This window comes from Protopterus annectens, chromosome 8.part0 (genome assembly GCF_019279795.1).
Source record: "Protopterus annectens isolate FY-2018-M chromosome 8.part0, PAN1.0, whole genome shotgun sequence".
NCBI lineage: Eukaryota > Metazoa > Chordata > Ceratodontiformes > Protopteridae > Protopterus > Protopterus annectens.
The window spans coordinates 1292758155-1292772536 of record NC_056741.1 but is presented as its reverse complement, the minus strand read 5'-3'; positions in this window follow the sequence as shown (position 1 = coordinate 1292772536).

Sequence of the window (14382 nt, the reverse complement as noted above, 5' to 3'; positions counted from 1 at the left end):
ATGGTTAGACTAATAAATGTAACAATTCGGATGCAAATGGTACACAGTTTTGAGCTTACATGCTTGAAATTTGAGAAATTTAATTCTGTGCTCTTTTTCTGCATAACAAATGCATTTTAATTACACATGCAGATATCCATTGCATTTAAATAATTTAGCTTGGCTTTTGTAAAACCTTGACTATTGTTTCAGTCTGAATCATATGTACATACACACAGAGTGTCTGTGTGAGACAGAGGATGTAAGACTGCATGTATGTGTGTGTGTGTGTGTGTGTGTGTGTGTGTGTGTGTGTGTGTGTGTGTGTGTGTGTCTGTCAGTTTATGTGTGTGTGTGTGTGTGATTATGCACACACACACACACACACACACACACACACACACACACACACACACACACACACACACACACACACATACACACCTGTCATACCAAGAAGCAAAAATAATGTCTGTAATGTAGCTCTTAGACCCTACACATTTTAACTCAGCAAAGCAAATTGTTTGTAATTAATAGACATGTCAAGACACAGAAAATAAACACTTGCATAAATAGAAGCAAAAACACCACTATTTTGCCAAAATGAAGATGCTTTTTCTTTACCTACAATAAATCTGAGCTTTATTTTGTAAATCATTACGACAAGAAAGCATGGATGGACTATACTCATACAATACAGAATGCAGTCAATGGAAACTATCCCAAAGAAACACACTAATACACTAGTATAGTGAACTTATGAAGTCAGGTTTCATTAAAGCCATTCTGCTCTCTCTCTCTCTCTCTCTCTATATATATATATATATATATATATGTATGTATATCGATAGATATAGATATATACTTACATAAGTGTGTGTGCATGCTCGCGTGCACGTGTGTGTGTGTGTGTGTGTGTGTGTGTGTGTGTGTGCGTATGTGTGTGCACTTTGGTTATTTGATGGGAATGTGATCTAAGCTGCAAGACCCAACCCACTTACCTTTTAAAAATACAGACATTGAAAAAAGATAAAGATATTTAAAATATATATAAATAACATGTCTAGCTGCATTTCCTTTATATGTGTAAGTATATGTGTGTGTGTGTGTGTGTGTGTGTGTGTGTGTGTGTGTGTGTGTGTGTGTGTGTGTGTGTGTGTGTGTGTCCATGTGTGTATATGTGCATTACTCTTGTCTGCAGAGTTTATTATTTATAATTTCCATATATTACTGTACTATTATGCTATTATGGTATTCAGTTATGTTTCTCACATTTCTGTCAAAAACATTTAGGAAGATTGGCTCTAGATATGTACATTATAATAATACTGTTGCCACAGATGTTGTACCATTTCTGCTCCTTAAATGAAAAAATATATTGTCATCTTTAGTCACAGGCCTGTCAGTTTTCTTAATATCCCATGGGATAACATTGGTGAGGTATTCTCAGACCTACTTCTCAGAAGGGCATCAAACTATTGTTTCAGCTTTAATAGTATTGCATATTTTTCAGGCATTATTTATATCCGTCAATGAATCTTAATGAATGAAAATGCCTCGAATGCTGTATTATGTACCTGCTGGACAGTAATTATGCTTACAGTCTGGATTTATTAAATACTTACAAATGCTTCTGCAGAATAATAAGACATACAGTATTTACCACATTAACACAGCCTTAGTGACACATGTAAAGCCTCAGTTTTAGGTGGCTAATACATAAAAATAAATATCATATTTAAACACAAAACTTTCTGTTCTCAATCACTTCAAACAATTCATTAAACAGATAAGTCTCAGATGATGTGAATCCCCACCATTGAACACAGCAGATGAAGTGATCATTTTAAACTGTAAGCACTGCCAAACCCTCACCATGCTCTGTGTAATGAGCTACATACTTCTGTGAGAGAGTGGACTGGGATGCCTATACCTTCAGCACGCACCCCCACTCACATTGGTGGGTTCCTCTGTGCAGCCACCTGCATAGGAATGCCACTCTGCTGCATGCATGCAATGCAAAAGGTCAACGTTGCATTTACAATATGCACGATGCAGAAAATCATTCATAATATTTATACAATACTTATGAAGGAAAAAATAAAACAGCATTTGCTAAGACTTAGAATGCATACAGCCTTACTACTGTCTTGCTGATAATATATACTTGTGTTAACATTTTGCTCACAACTATCACCTTTCTTCTACCCCCTCACGCTCTTCTTTTTTCCCATTTGTTAATTAGAGTAAAGCACTGATGCACATAGACCCTTTTCAGACTCAGCCTGGAAATATTCTCTGCCTGTTTAAGAGACTTGCTCAGAGTCACACACAGGCAAATGGAGGCTGAGAGAATCAAACCCTCGACTAGATGAAGCAGTTTGTTAATAGCTCATAGTTTTAATCCTCTGAGATAACTGTTCAGATTTATTTCTCTCTCTCTCTCTCTCTTGCATCCTGAGTCTATTTCATGGCTAACATAGAAGTAATGACTAAAATAATTTGATCTTTATAAGTATTATCCTTTGTGATTTTTGAGAGAATGAAACCGCATCCCTGCCCTAAAACAGCTTTTATATTATATATTACAATAAGACAACATGTGTAAAACTGCCTTCCCTGTTGACCCTTTACCTACCTCATAAAATAATATAACTTAAAATAGGTGATATAATAACAGGTATTTTTTAAATGATACAACTCCCTTGGCATTTGAATAGGACAAAGAGGTATCTTTAAAGGTACAAACCCCTGACATCCAAATAGGGGGTTGAAAATTATTAGAAAAAAATATAAACTACTTATATCCTGGCATACACAAAATGTCATGAAATTATTTTTGTAAGTTCCTCTGTAACAGAAACATGTTTAACCATGCCTACCCCATTCAAAGTTTAAGGCTCAAAACATAATACCCAGAGTACATACCATGTAAAATGTTATTGTAGTTGTCTAAGATGGAACAGGAAAACTGAAACCAGCTATTTTATGGCCTACTGGTTAATGTCATGGTGTGCTTCAGAAAAGTAGCCTCTGTGATTAGAAAACAAAAAATAAAGCCCAGAAAGCACATCTCTAAAATAAATGGGCTTTTCAAAGTTTTTTTTTTCATGCAGTTACATATAGGGTTAAATGGCTGTTTTTGCTCAAAGACTTGTTCAGCTATGCAAATTACCCACTGATAGAATGTACAGTTGAATTGTTATGTTGCAGTTAATGATGATGTGTGGATAAACAGCGTCTCTCCATTACTCTTCCTCTTTGGTATTTACACTTCATCTTCCTCCACGGTGTTCTGAGCAAACGGCTAATTAAAGGCTGTCTATAACACTACTACAAGAAGTGAGCAATCCCACTCAAAGGAATAGAGCTATTCCCTGAGCTCCATAGACTCCAGGGATGTAGAATACACCTATAGTAATACACAAACCAACAGTTCTAGAAGATATCATTACATTTATATTCAGGTAGAAACACAACGGTTTTCTGTCTACTGATTTATAATAAACTGCATAACCAGTTAGTTTCATATACAGTATATGACAAACTTTTTATGTTAATTTGATAATATCATAGGAATCAATCAATTATTTCTGGAGAGACTCATGCTAACAGTACTAATAGGGGTTGAAAGGACAACATACAGGTAAACAAGCAATATAACAGCATAAAAAGGATAGAGGAATAAGAAGAGGGAGCCCATTTCATTGTTTTATTCTGTGGAAGCAGTCGGACTTTGAACAGCCAATGATGCTTTTGTAAAGGTGACTGCAAGATCTTCTTTTTGATGTTTCATTACCTTCTTAACTGAATATAGTGCTCTCCTTCTAGTAACTCTTAAGTGTGGTTTCAGGAACAGGTCAGTCACAGTGTTCATGTACATAGACACACCTGCCCACAAGAAAACCTGCAACAAGTGACTATGTAACATGACCCACATATTAGCGAAAACAGGTCGTGTATGTGTGTGTTTTTAGAGAAATCTTATGTGTTTGTGTTTGATTTTGTGTGTGTGTGTGTGTGTGTGCACATGCGCCAACGTGCGTGACTGTGAGTGTATATGTGTACGTGCATATATGTCTATGTGTGTGCACACAAGTGAGTCTGTATTTATATGTGTGTGTGTGTGTGTGTGTGTGTGTGTGTGTGTGTGTGTGTGTGTACGTGTGTGTGTGTGTGTGTGTGTGTGTGTGTGTGTGTGTGTGTGTGTGTGTGTGTGTGTGTGTGTGTGTGTGAGAGTGTGTCTGTGACACAGACATTGATTTAGCTGCCTACCTCTCCAATTTGAACAAACCATCTGCCTCAAGGGATGGATTAATTTCTTTTAAGTATCTGTCCCAAGAAGAGTTATGGCCTGGTTTGTTTTGAGCAAGACTAAAACAACTTGTCCTTTTGTAAAATAGAAATTAAAATAAAGAAAACATTTTAAATGTTAATTTATTGTTTTAACTTTATTCATTTGTTAATCAGTCAAATGAACCTGTCCTTCGTCCCTTTTCAGTTATGATTCTGACCACAGTACAAGAGTATGTGCAATATACATCAATCAGAATGTTCTTTTAGGAAGTGTGAAGAAACTGGACTGGCCAGAGAAATCTGTGCAGCTGTGCAGAAAGCCTGCAGACTTCACAAAGGCAGTGCTTAAAGGCAAGGAATGAAGCCAAGGCTTGCTAGCTCTAAGACAGAAGCCTTAACACCCGTGTTCAGCTGTTATCCACATTATTATTTTTCAATGCTATACCTCACATAGCTTAATTCTCATACCATAAATATTAATTCATGACAGGAGTGTCCAGTTCTTAGTATCAATATTTTCAGCTGAAGATATGGATGTTGACATATCTGGAGGCTTTTTAGTGACACAAAATCATAGAAATTCCATATATGTAAAATAGCAGAACAAATCCTCAAATGTTATCACTACTTAATGTAGAACTGTATGGATGCATGCATTGAAGGTTTCACAGAGATGGACACAACTTTTTTACACATATAAATAAATTACTTACTCTAGTACATTTCATGGTGACAAAGTCCAGTTTATTAGAAGAACAATTCAACTATGTGAAAGACCACATGCTCTTGAATAGCCAGTCTTCATTTTCAAATTCACTTCAGGGTTCCCATACAGAGCACAGTATATCTGGTGGACCAATCAGCAAAATCTGTATTATTCATCTTATAATTTATTACCTTCTAATCCACCATTTTTCCTCCACGTTCACCTTTTAACTTCAAAATTTTTCTTCTTCATTCACTCTTATTCAATGTCCATCTCACACTGTAGCTTTGAGACCCTCAAAAGTAGACATTGTATTTCAGTGGACAGACTAATTCACAGATGAGGGCTTGGTTATTGCATCTCTTGCTGGGAAAGTCTAGATCATGTGCTAAGGCTGCTGAATGGCATTCCATTTTTTTTCAGTTAAAATATTGTGTAAACCCCAGATCTTTTAGAGGAAAATGATGGACTGGTAATGAGGCACATGGGCCAGTAGTTTGCAACATTATACTACTATTTCCTTTTATTTAGGAGCACAGCTTCTGTTTGAGGTGTAACATTCAAGGATTACAGCTTTTTTCCTTAACATTCATGACATTGTATGCAGAGTGTTAATAAGGCCCTCTTCAAAAGGAACCTTGACGATTGGATGGGAGAAAGGAAATTCACCCTGGGGATCATGTCAGTCACCCTGCTAGACAGGGGTCCAGGGAAGTAAATAGTGTGGGAAGAAATAGTCACGGAATTGTTATGGCTAGGCTTGTATAGGCCCCAGAGCCGATAGCCTAGTACCAACCTATGAACCTATGAACCTATTTGCAGTATATCTGCAACAGTGTTATTTCTGTCAATATATTAAACATAAATATTTCTGAATATGCTCTTATAGTAGAAATTCCTATTCTGTCATACCTATGTTGGGAATTTATTTTTACTGAAATTATTTTTCCATGGCTGAGGTATTTGTGCATTGCATTTTGGAGAACCAGTAAAAGAAACTATTATTAACATTATTATATTCTGAGACAGACCAACAAATATAGTAATTTAAATCAGAGTGCTTGTTTGCTGCTATCTGAAACTTTCTGGATAAAAATGTTCAGCTCTAACCTCAGCCAAGGGGCATGTACCTTTCATTCCATGCCATCAAGGTGCCCTTTTTATAGATATGTCCAACATCTGGACATTCCAACATAACAAAAAGGCTTGCAGTATATCTTAGTCAGAAACAAATCAAGTTTGCTCTGCTCAGTGTGAGAAGTCTTAACAAAAACTTGACAGCTCTGAATGCCCCCTCCCCAACTTGAGCATACCCATATATGTGTTGTAATACAGATTTGGTTTCAGTATAAAGACATCACTCATTCTTTACTGTATCTCAGCTCCTATTATGCATTTGGACCTGCTGGAAACTGTGGGGAAGTATGAGAAGAAATTCTTTCTGAACAGGTTCCCCATTACCCAAAAAAAAACTTACTGAACTTAAAGTTACCCTAAAAAGACACATTATTAATTCATAGCCTGCTATGGGTCACCTCCCATGTTCCTCGGAGGACCACAGAAGTCTTCTAAATGTAGTTACTGTACTACCCATAAATAAAAATAGCTTTCTGATGGGCGATTTCAAGTATCCATCATTTAAATGGAGCACATATATCACAACAGTTGAGTATGTCCAATAATTTCTAAACTTAAGCCCTTTCACAAAAACTTAAGCAGCCCACTAGGGGTCAAAATTGTCTTACCTCATCCTCAATAACATTGCACCTACTTCCACCCTTCCTAAATTACTTGCACTTCTGCTGCAATCTGATAAAAATCAGCATTCTTTTCCTTTAATGCTTGTAAACCTACCACAATAAACACTTACAAATTCATCAACTTTATAACGACAGACCCATTAAAACTATATGATGAGCTCTGAAAAGATTTCCAGCCTCCACATAGCCTTAGGTGTCACTTATACCAATGAATTTTACTCCCATCTAACAAATAGCATAAACCAAGTGGACCCAATCCACATCAGATATATTGGGGAATGTAAAAATAAACCATCCTTGTGAAATGCCAGCATTAATAAGCTCTATAAAATAATTAAGGCCTATAATAATTCAACATCTATTCAAATTAAAAAGTCTGTCAGAAAGATCAGCAGAAGTCTGAAAGTTACTATACTGAAGATCAAAGTGGAACACAAAATAAAACTGGAAATCAGTGTTCTCAATCAGTCATAATGGTATTACCCACTCTGATTCTAAACATACTGCATATAGATTTTGTAACAATTTCACATGAGAAAGTCATTAAGGTTCAACAAATTTCTAAGTTTTTTACTTTTCCTAAGTTTATTATGGAACATAGCCTAACCACACTGTCTAAAGCTAAAAATGTCACCTCTATAGGCCCTGACAGTATACCTCATTGTTTAATCAACAGCACCAAACAAGCTCTGTCTGATCTCCTCCTAAAACTATTCGGCTTAAACATAGCCACAGGGTATGTTGCTGAAGTGTGGAAAACATCTGTCATTATATCCCTCCATAAAGCTGGTCCCACCCCACCCCTGGTCCAGGGAAATACTTGAGCTTAACAAACCTAATTTATAAAGGCACAGAATGCATTATATGTGATATCATAAGCTCTTATATAAAAACATATTATTTCCCTAGACCCACATCAACATGGTTTTGTAAAAGAGAGATAATGTCTACTAAGTTTAGCAAACTTCCTCAAGAATGTTGCTGAAGCAGTAAATAAGAACCATGTAGTTCACATAGTGCTCCTGGACCTGACCAAGACCTTTGACACTATTCTTCATGCTAGAATTTTAAATAAGCCAAAAGGCTTAAATATATAGGCTTAAGTTATAAGATGGATATCAAATTGGACGACAGATAGAACACTTGTAGCTGAAGTTGCAGGTGTCAGAAACAAAAAAGATGGCTTGTCACATTCCTCAGGGCTAATTACTGGGACCCCTTCTGTCCAAACTATTAAACAAGGCATCTGGCTAACAAAATCTGTGGATGACTGTAAGCTGGGCGCTGTCATTCACACAGCCTGTATTACCATGTTACAATAGCAAGGTATAAACCATCCAAATCAATGGTGTATTAGAAACGGTTTTAAATTAAATGCAACAAAATTGTAGCACTGTCACCTTGCCTTGGGAAAGCAAATCTACAGCAGCTTACAATGAAGACAGTACCCCATACCAGGCTGATATGCTCGTCATAATGGTTGTCAGAAATCCTGGTATTTTTGTGGATAACTTCCTATTATTTAACCACCATGTAGCAAATGTATCAGAAAATCTTTCTATCTAGCTCAGTTAATAACTAAAAGTATCTCATACAGGTCAAAAGCAGTTAGCATTTCTCTGCTTACTCTGCACTGCTCAAACCAATTATAAAATACAATGCCCTTATTAAAATGTATCTATCCAAATGTATGAAAGAGCTAGAAAGACTCTAGAGGTTTCCTAACTAAAATGATCATGAAACAGGCTAGAAGCTCTGTCCCTATGATCTGTCTCTATAACTCTTGCATGGTAATTTATGTCTAACATTCCATGCTGATAAGGATTTAACTCATCTTGTTCTCTAGCCCTTTCACAAAACAAATGACTCAGGAAACACTTATACTAAAGAGTTAAATTTCCATAACAAATAAATAAGACATACTGGAGGGACAGATACTTACTCAGCACTTGCCCCATCTCTGGAATAAAACAGAGAGATACACTTTCTTCCTTTAAGGCAAATCTTTAGGATTAGATAGATGCCTGTATGTTCTTCCCAGATAAGACTTATTTTGCCCTCCTGGAAGGGCCGTCTTTTCATGAAATAGAGCCCTGGAAAGAGAACTCCAAGGTGATCCCCCTCACTAACCACCAGTTTCTCCCGCACCCCCTCTACTACTCTTGACTCCATGCCATAGTTTCCCTTGCTTACCACTAGTTCATCTGCCCGACCAGTTATTCCTGAGCCATGTTTGACCCTACCCCCTTGTTGTTTTCTGTTTCAGCCTCTCTACACCATCCAGATTACCTCTTTCTTATTTTTTCATGCACTGTCTTATCCTTCAGGTATTTCGTCCATTCGTTCAACACACCATAACCTGCCAGGACTGTACAACAATGGTGGAAGAAATAATTGAATTAGGCCAGGGCTCTAGATGCTTTGAAGTACATTTTAGAGCTTTAGTATAACATTTTGAATCAGTGATGGCCTAAGCAAAAATGATGACTATGAAAATAAATTCACTTGCGTTTTCCTCCTTGGAAGAAATAAGTTGTGCCCAAGACAAAGCTAAGTTCAGAGGTGGCAAAATAACATCTTTCAAGAAACCAAGATGACAAATGCTTGCAGAGACACAAGTCATATCTAGAAATACTGTCTGCCTCCTGAAAGAATAATAGTAACTGTTGCTAGCATGATTATTAGTTTGAATAAAAAGCTGCAAGAATGATATGAAATATAAAGGGTTAATTTAGAAATAGTATAAAATGCAGAAAGTAGTAAGTGTGCTGACATAGCTTAATTATATATTGGCATCCATGTAAAGGAGTATGTTATTGAGAAACAAAGTCTGTACAAATAACTGCACAGATGGCAGCTGGAAGGACATCAACAAAATAAAGAGATGTAACATCAAGCAAGATAAAGTTGGAACATCAAGTTCCAGATAGTGCTGGAACATCACATTTCAGATAATGCAAGACTGAGTTTCCATGGATCATCAAACTACAAAGACCCAAGGACAAGGGAACAAAGGAAAGCTGTTATACAAAGAAAGAACTGTTATACATCAGACTTTGAGAAAAAATATCAGACTTTTTGGTATAAATATGAGTGTGTATAAACAAGCTTTGGGAATTTGCCATAGAGAGCTGACAGCATCTGTGTTGCATGCTTGTAGATCCAAAAGGAAAATGTAACAGTAAAACGTATTAACTGAAGCAGTTGTCTGTATATTTATTGTACTTACTATGCAGTGATAAGACTAGCTGGCCACAATAAATAGTATGCATGCATGTAAATGCAAGTAACAGCAAGAAACCAACAGAAAGATGTCATATAATTCTTCAATGGTGAGCCACAGTTGATGGACCAAATGGTTTCTTATTGTGCCAACTACAGCTTATTTTTCATTTTATTCAGTTTGTACATCCAGTTACAGTGCAAACATTTGCCTCCTCCTTCTTATGCACAGTATGCAGTAGCAGAACAGTGCATCTCAGCAAGTTCCACAGGTCCTGTACATTCAAACAGCTGAATCTGCCAGCTGTGTTTAATCACCTTTTAGGAGAATCAACTAGGGACTTTCCACACTTTCTCAATGGAAGACTTGGCCACCTTCTACACAGAAACTGGTAATTCTCTTTTTATTTCTCATTCTACAGCATGGATGCCATAAACAAAAGAACTGTAAAGTGTAAGACTACCTTTCAGGTAGACAGTAATGAGAGTCCAGCACATGTATGGTCAGCATTTAAAGGTTGGTATAAACAGAACTGTACCACATGCAGTACTTTATTAGTTAATGTTGATGTCACTGCTTTATATAAATGCATTACGTCTGACTGGTATCTTAAACAGCAACACCATTTGTATGACAGTAAACATGTATTGTGCATGTTATATGAAATTGCTTTCTGTGTGCAATGTCATAAAAGTAATGATAAACAACCAGATGCATTATGACCTGTCACCCCATGTAAAATGTTCACTTCAGAGTGACAATATCAGTCAAGTCAGTTATTTGCAAAACTTTCAGTACATCTTGCTAGACAAAAGTGGCATAAAACCACTGCACATTACAAAACAGATAAAAACAGAGATAAGGTTCATGGTGAACTGACAAAAAGATTTAATAAACTTCTAAGAAACAGTCAGAGTGAGTTCAAAAAGTTCAGACAACATATGCAAACACTTTTTCAGAAGTACATAAGAGCTTTAAAGTCAGCAGAACAGAATACTGACAAATACAATCTGGTTAGTAAAGAGTTAAAGCAACAGCAGTTAACTACGCTGATAAGAAATAATTTACGATATACTATTCTATCTTTACAAAATGGTTAAGCATACACAGCAGAAACTTTCATGCAGTTAAAGCAAGGCACTTAAATAGTGATTTTCAAACCATTTCAAATAACAAAACAGTTCTAGGGCATAGAAATCAAATGAGAGTAGTTAAACTCAGAAAAGACATGATGTCAAATGACTGACTTGCATGTATTTTCTTTTCACCTAAAGTGCAGCAAAAGGCAGACAATAGTAAATGTAAATCATGTAAATATATCTGTTTTAAGCATGTGTTAGTTAAGTCAATATCTCTTTTGTGTCTTATAATATTTTTTAATTGTATGATAGCATAAAAAATAGCAGACTCCAGCAAAAACAGTATTCAAAAACAATATTATGCATAGTTAAGCTAGTTAATGTTTATTACAACTGCATTCTAACATCAAGTTGCAAGTATATTAACAAATGACTGAAGGTACGAGTAAGTGCTAAAGGAGTTATGGGTTAAGCGTCTGGAAAGCGCAGAAAGAAAAAAGGTAAGTAATGTGTGCTCAAATATTTCCAGGCTGGAATGGATAGTTACAAGGAATGTTGCATAAGATAAAAATTTTACTGGTACTGAAATTTATGAGGTTAAGGAAACAAAACTGGTCACCAGGCCAAGTGGCTTACGCTTTTCTAAAACATTATTGTTAAGTATTCACGTACAGCATTAAGCAAAAAGCACAAAACTCTACAAAAATCCTGTTTGGTAATTGCAATAAGAAGTCACAATTGTACATACATGACATTAATCTGTTTGCAAGTAAATACTATGAGTACAGTCTTTGCATGGATTGTAGTATGCAGTTAAATTATGCAGGTCCCTTTACAAAAGAGAGGGTACGAATAGCTACTAATAACAGTAACCGTCTTTTCAAAATGAGTAAAAGCAATTCCTGCTACAACTTTGAAAGTATAGGCAACAGCAAAACTTTATAAAAATGTTTTTCTGTTTTTAAAAATGGCCAAAAAAATAAGCAACTTTGCAAGACCAAAGTGTCACAGTCTAGGTAACAGCCAAAGGACAAGCATACATTCAATTCTCACAGCATAAAGCAAATAAACAATACTGCAATAAAATGATGAATACTACAGGGGGAAGGGCATGCTTTCAGTTTTACACTAACTGTGTAAACAGTACTGCAAACAGGACTCAAATAAACGTGCAAAGTAGTAATACCAAAAATACATTTTAATGTTTCAAGTAATGCAATTAGCAGGCTTCAGTTTAATGCTAAGTTTGAAAACTGGACTGAGTGTACATTACAGCTATGTATATACAAATGCAAAAAACAATCTGTACAAGCAAGTATATTCTGCATAGTATACAGTAAATGGTTTATCTATGTAAATAGAGTAACAAATCAAAGCTTGACATTTGTGACATATCTGTTTTTTTTAAAAAAAAACAAGACTGCAATGCCTTTGCAATAAAATCCTCAAGCATTGTCAATAAATTACTGTATAGAACATCACTATATAGAGTCATATTCAGATTCATCCAGTTCTAATAGTAATGGTTGTCATCATTGTGTTGACAATATTAAACTGTGTTAACTTGCTGTATTAAAAGAAAACTAAAGGTTTTGATTCCCAAGCAATATAACTCGACTAAAAAGTACATACTAATATAGACAGTTTTGGATTTAAAATAAAACAGAGAAAATTTATACAGTGATAAATCGGTTTAAAATGGATAAATGCATGTGCACATCTATTTGCTAGTTAGATGCATATACACATCTGTTGCTATAATATATGTACAAATAATATAGTTATACATGTATTTCTGTTTGCTAGCATACATATATTCGGTACAGCTTGAGACAAGCTGAATGTTCAGTGTCTGGAACATACTTCAAGGACTATAGATAAAAATGCAGCTGCGAGGCATGCAGCATTCAACACAGACATCTGCATTTCATTTGCATCATTCTGAACATCAAAACAGAGGAAATTACAATATTGCACGAATAAAACCTAGTTGGGAAAATGCTACACAAAACAAAACACAAGACAATTTATGTTGCAAAAAGCATACAGTATGTACGTTTGGGAGGATAACATTTAACACAAATACAACAGCATGGTTAGCTAAACAAGGTCAGGCATACATAAAAGTAAAAAAAAAAATCAAAGACCGACATAAACATTTCAGTAAACAAGTCTATCTCTATTAGATGATGTACATTACCTCAAAAATGTAACAGTTCTGACAAGGGAAGACATCATGAAAAAAATGTCACAGTGTGTAGACAATAACACAAAAAATAAGAATAAACTCAACAGGGGAAAAAGGTTATGATTTCTACCAATATTGTTTATTTGTATAAACAACACAGTAACACAAGAAAAGGACCATGGATTAAAATACTTACCATTTTGAGTAACAGGCCAGTACTTCATACAGATCAAATGGTAAAAATGCATCCACTTGTACTATGATTGGACAATACCAAAAAAAAATATTGCACTTCAATATTACATTTCCAAGTTTTAAAAATACCAAATGCAGATTTAAAAGAGCTTGGTATAAAAACTAGTAGAACAAGATATCTCACAGATTGTACATTTACAAGCACAAGGGAATCCTACTATTTAGTAAGTCATTACAAGTATCTTTAGTAGATTACAATTTAGTACTAATGTATCTAAATTTGTAAATTGAATAAAATGTTGTGTAAATGGACAATATTGCCTTCAAATTTCAAAACGTTTGTTAAAGTGGCACCACAGTTTCTATGTGTGGTTTCAAATAACCCAGTGTTAGTAGTAAAAGACAAAAAAAGAAGCTGACACTGCCCATAATTGGTGGGACATATTCACAAGATATTCATCATCTGGGACCAAATTGCTAAATTGGTTAATACATCCTGTGTTAGTAGTTTTGGGGGTCATAAAAAATAGCAGACTCCAGCTAAAACAGTATTCAAAAACAATATTATGCATAGTTAAGCAAGTTAATGTTTATTACAACTGCATTCTAATATCAAGTTGCAAGTATATTAACAAATGACTGAAGGTACGAGTAAGTGCTAAAGGAGTTATGGGTTAAGCTTCTGGAATACGCAGAAAGAAAAAAGGTAAGTAATGTGTGCTCAAATCTTTCCAGGCTGGAATGGGTAGTTACAAGGAAGGTTGCATAAGATAAAAATTTTACTGGTACTGAAATTTATAAGGTTAAGGAAACAAAACTGGTCACCAGGCCAAGTGGCTTACGCTTTTCTAAAACATTATTGTTAAGTATTCACGTACAGCATCAAGCAAAAAGCACAAACTCTACAAAAATCCTGTTTGGTAATTGCAATAAGACGTCACAATTGTACATGTCAT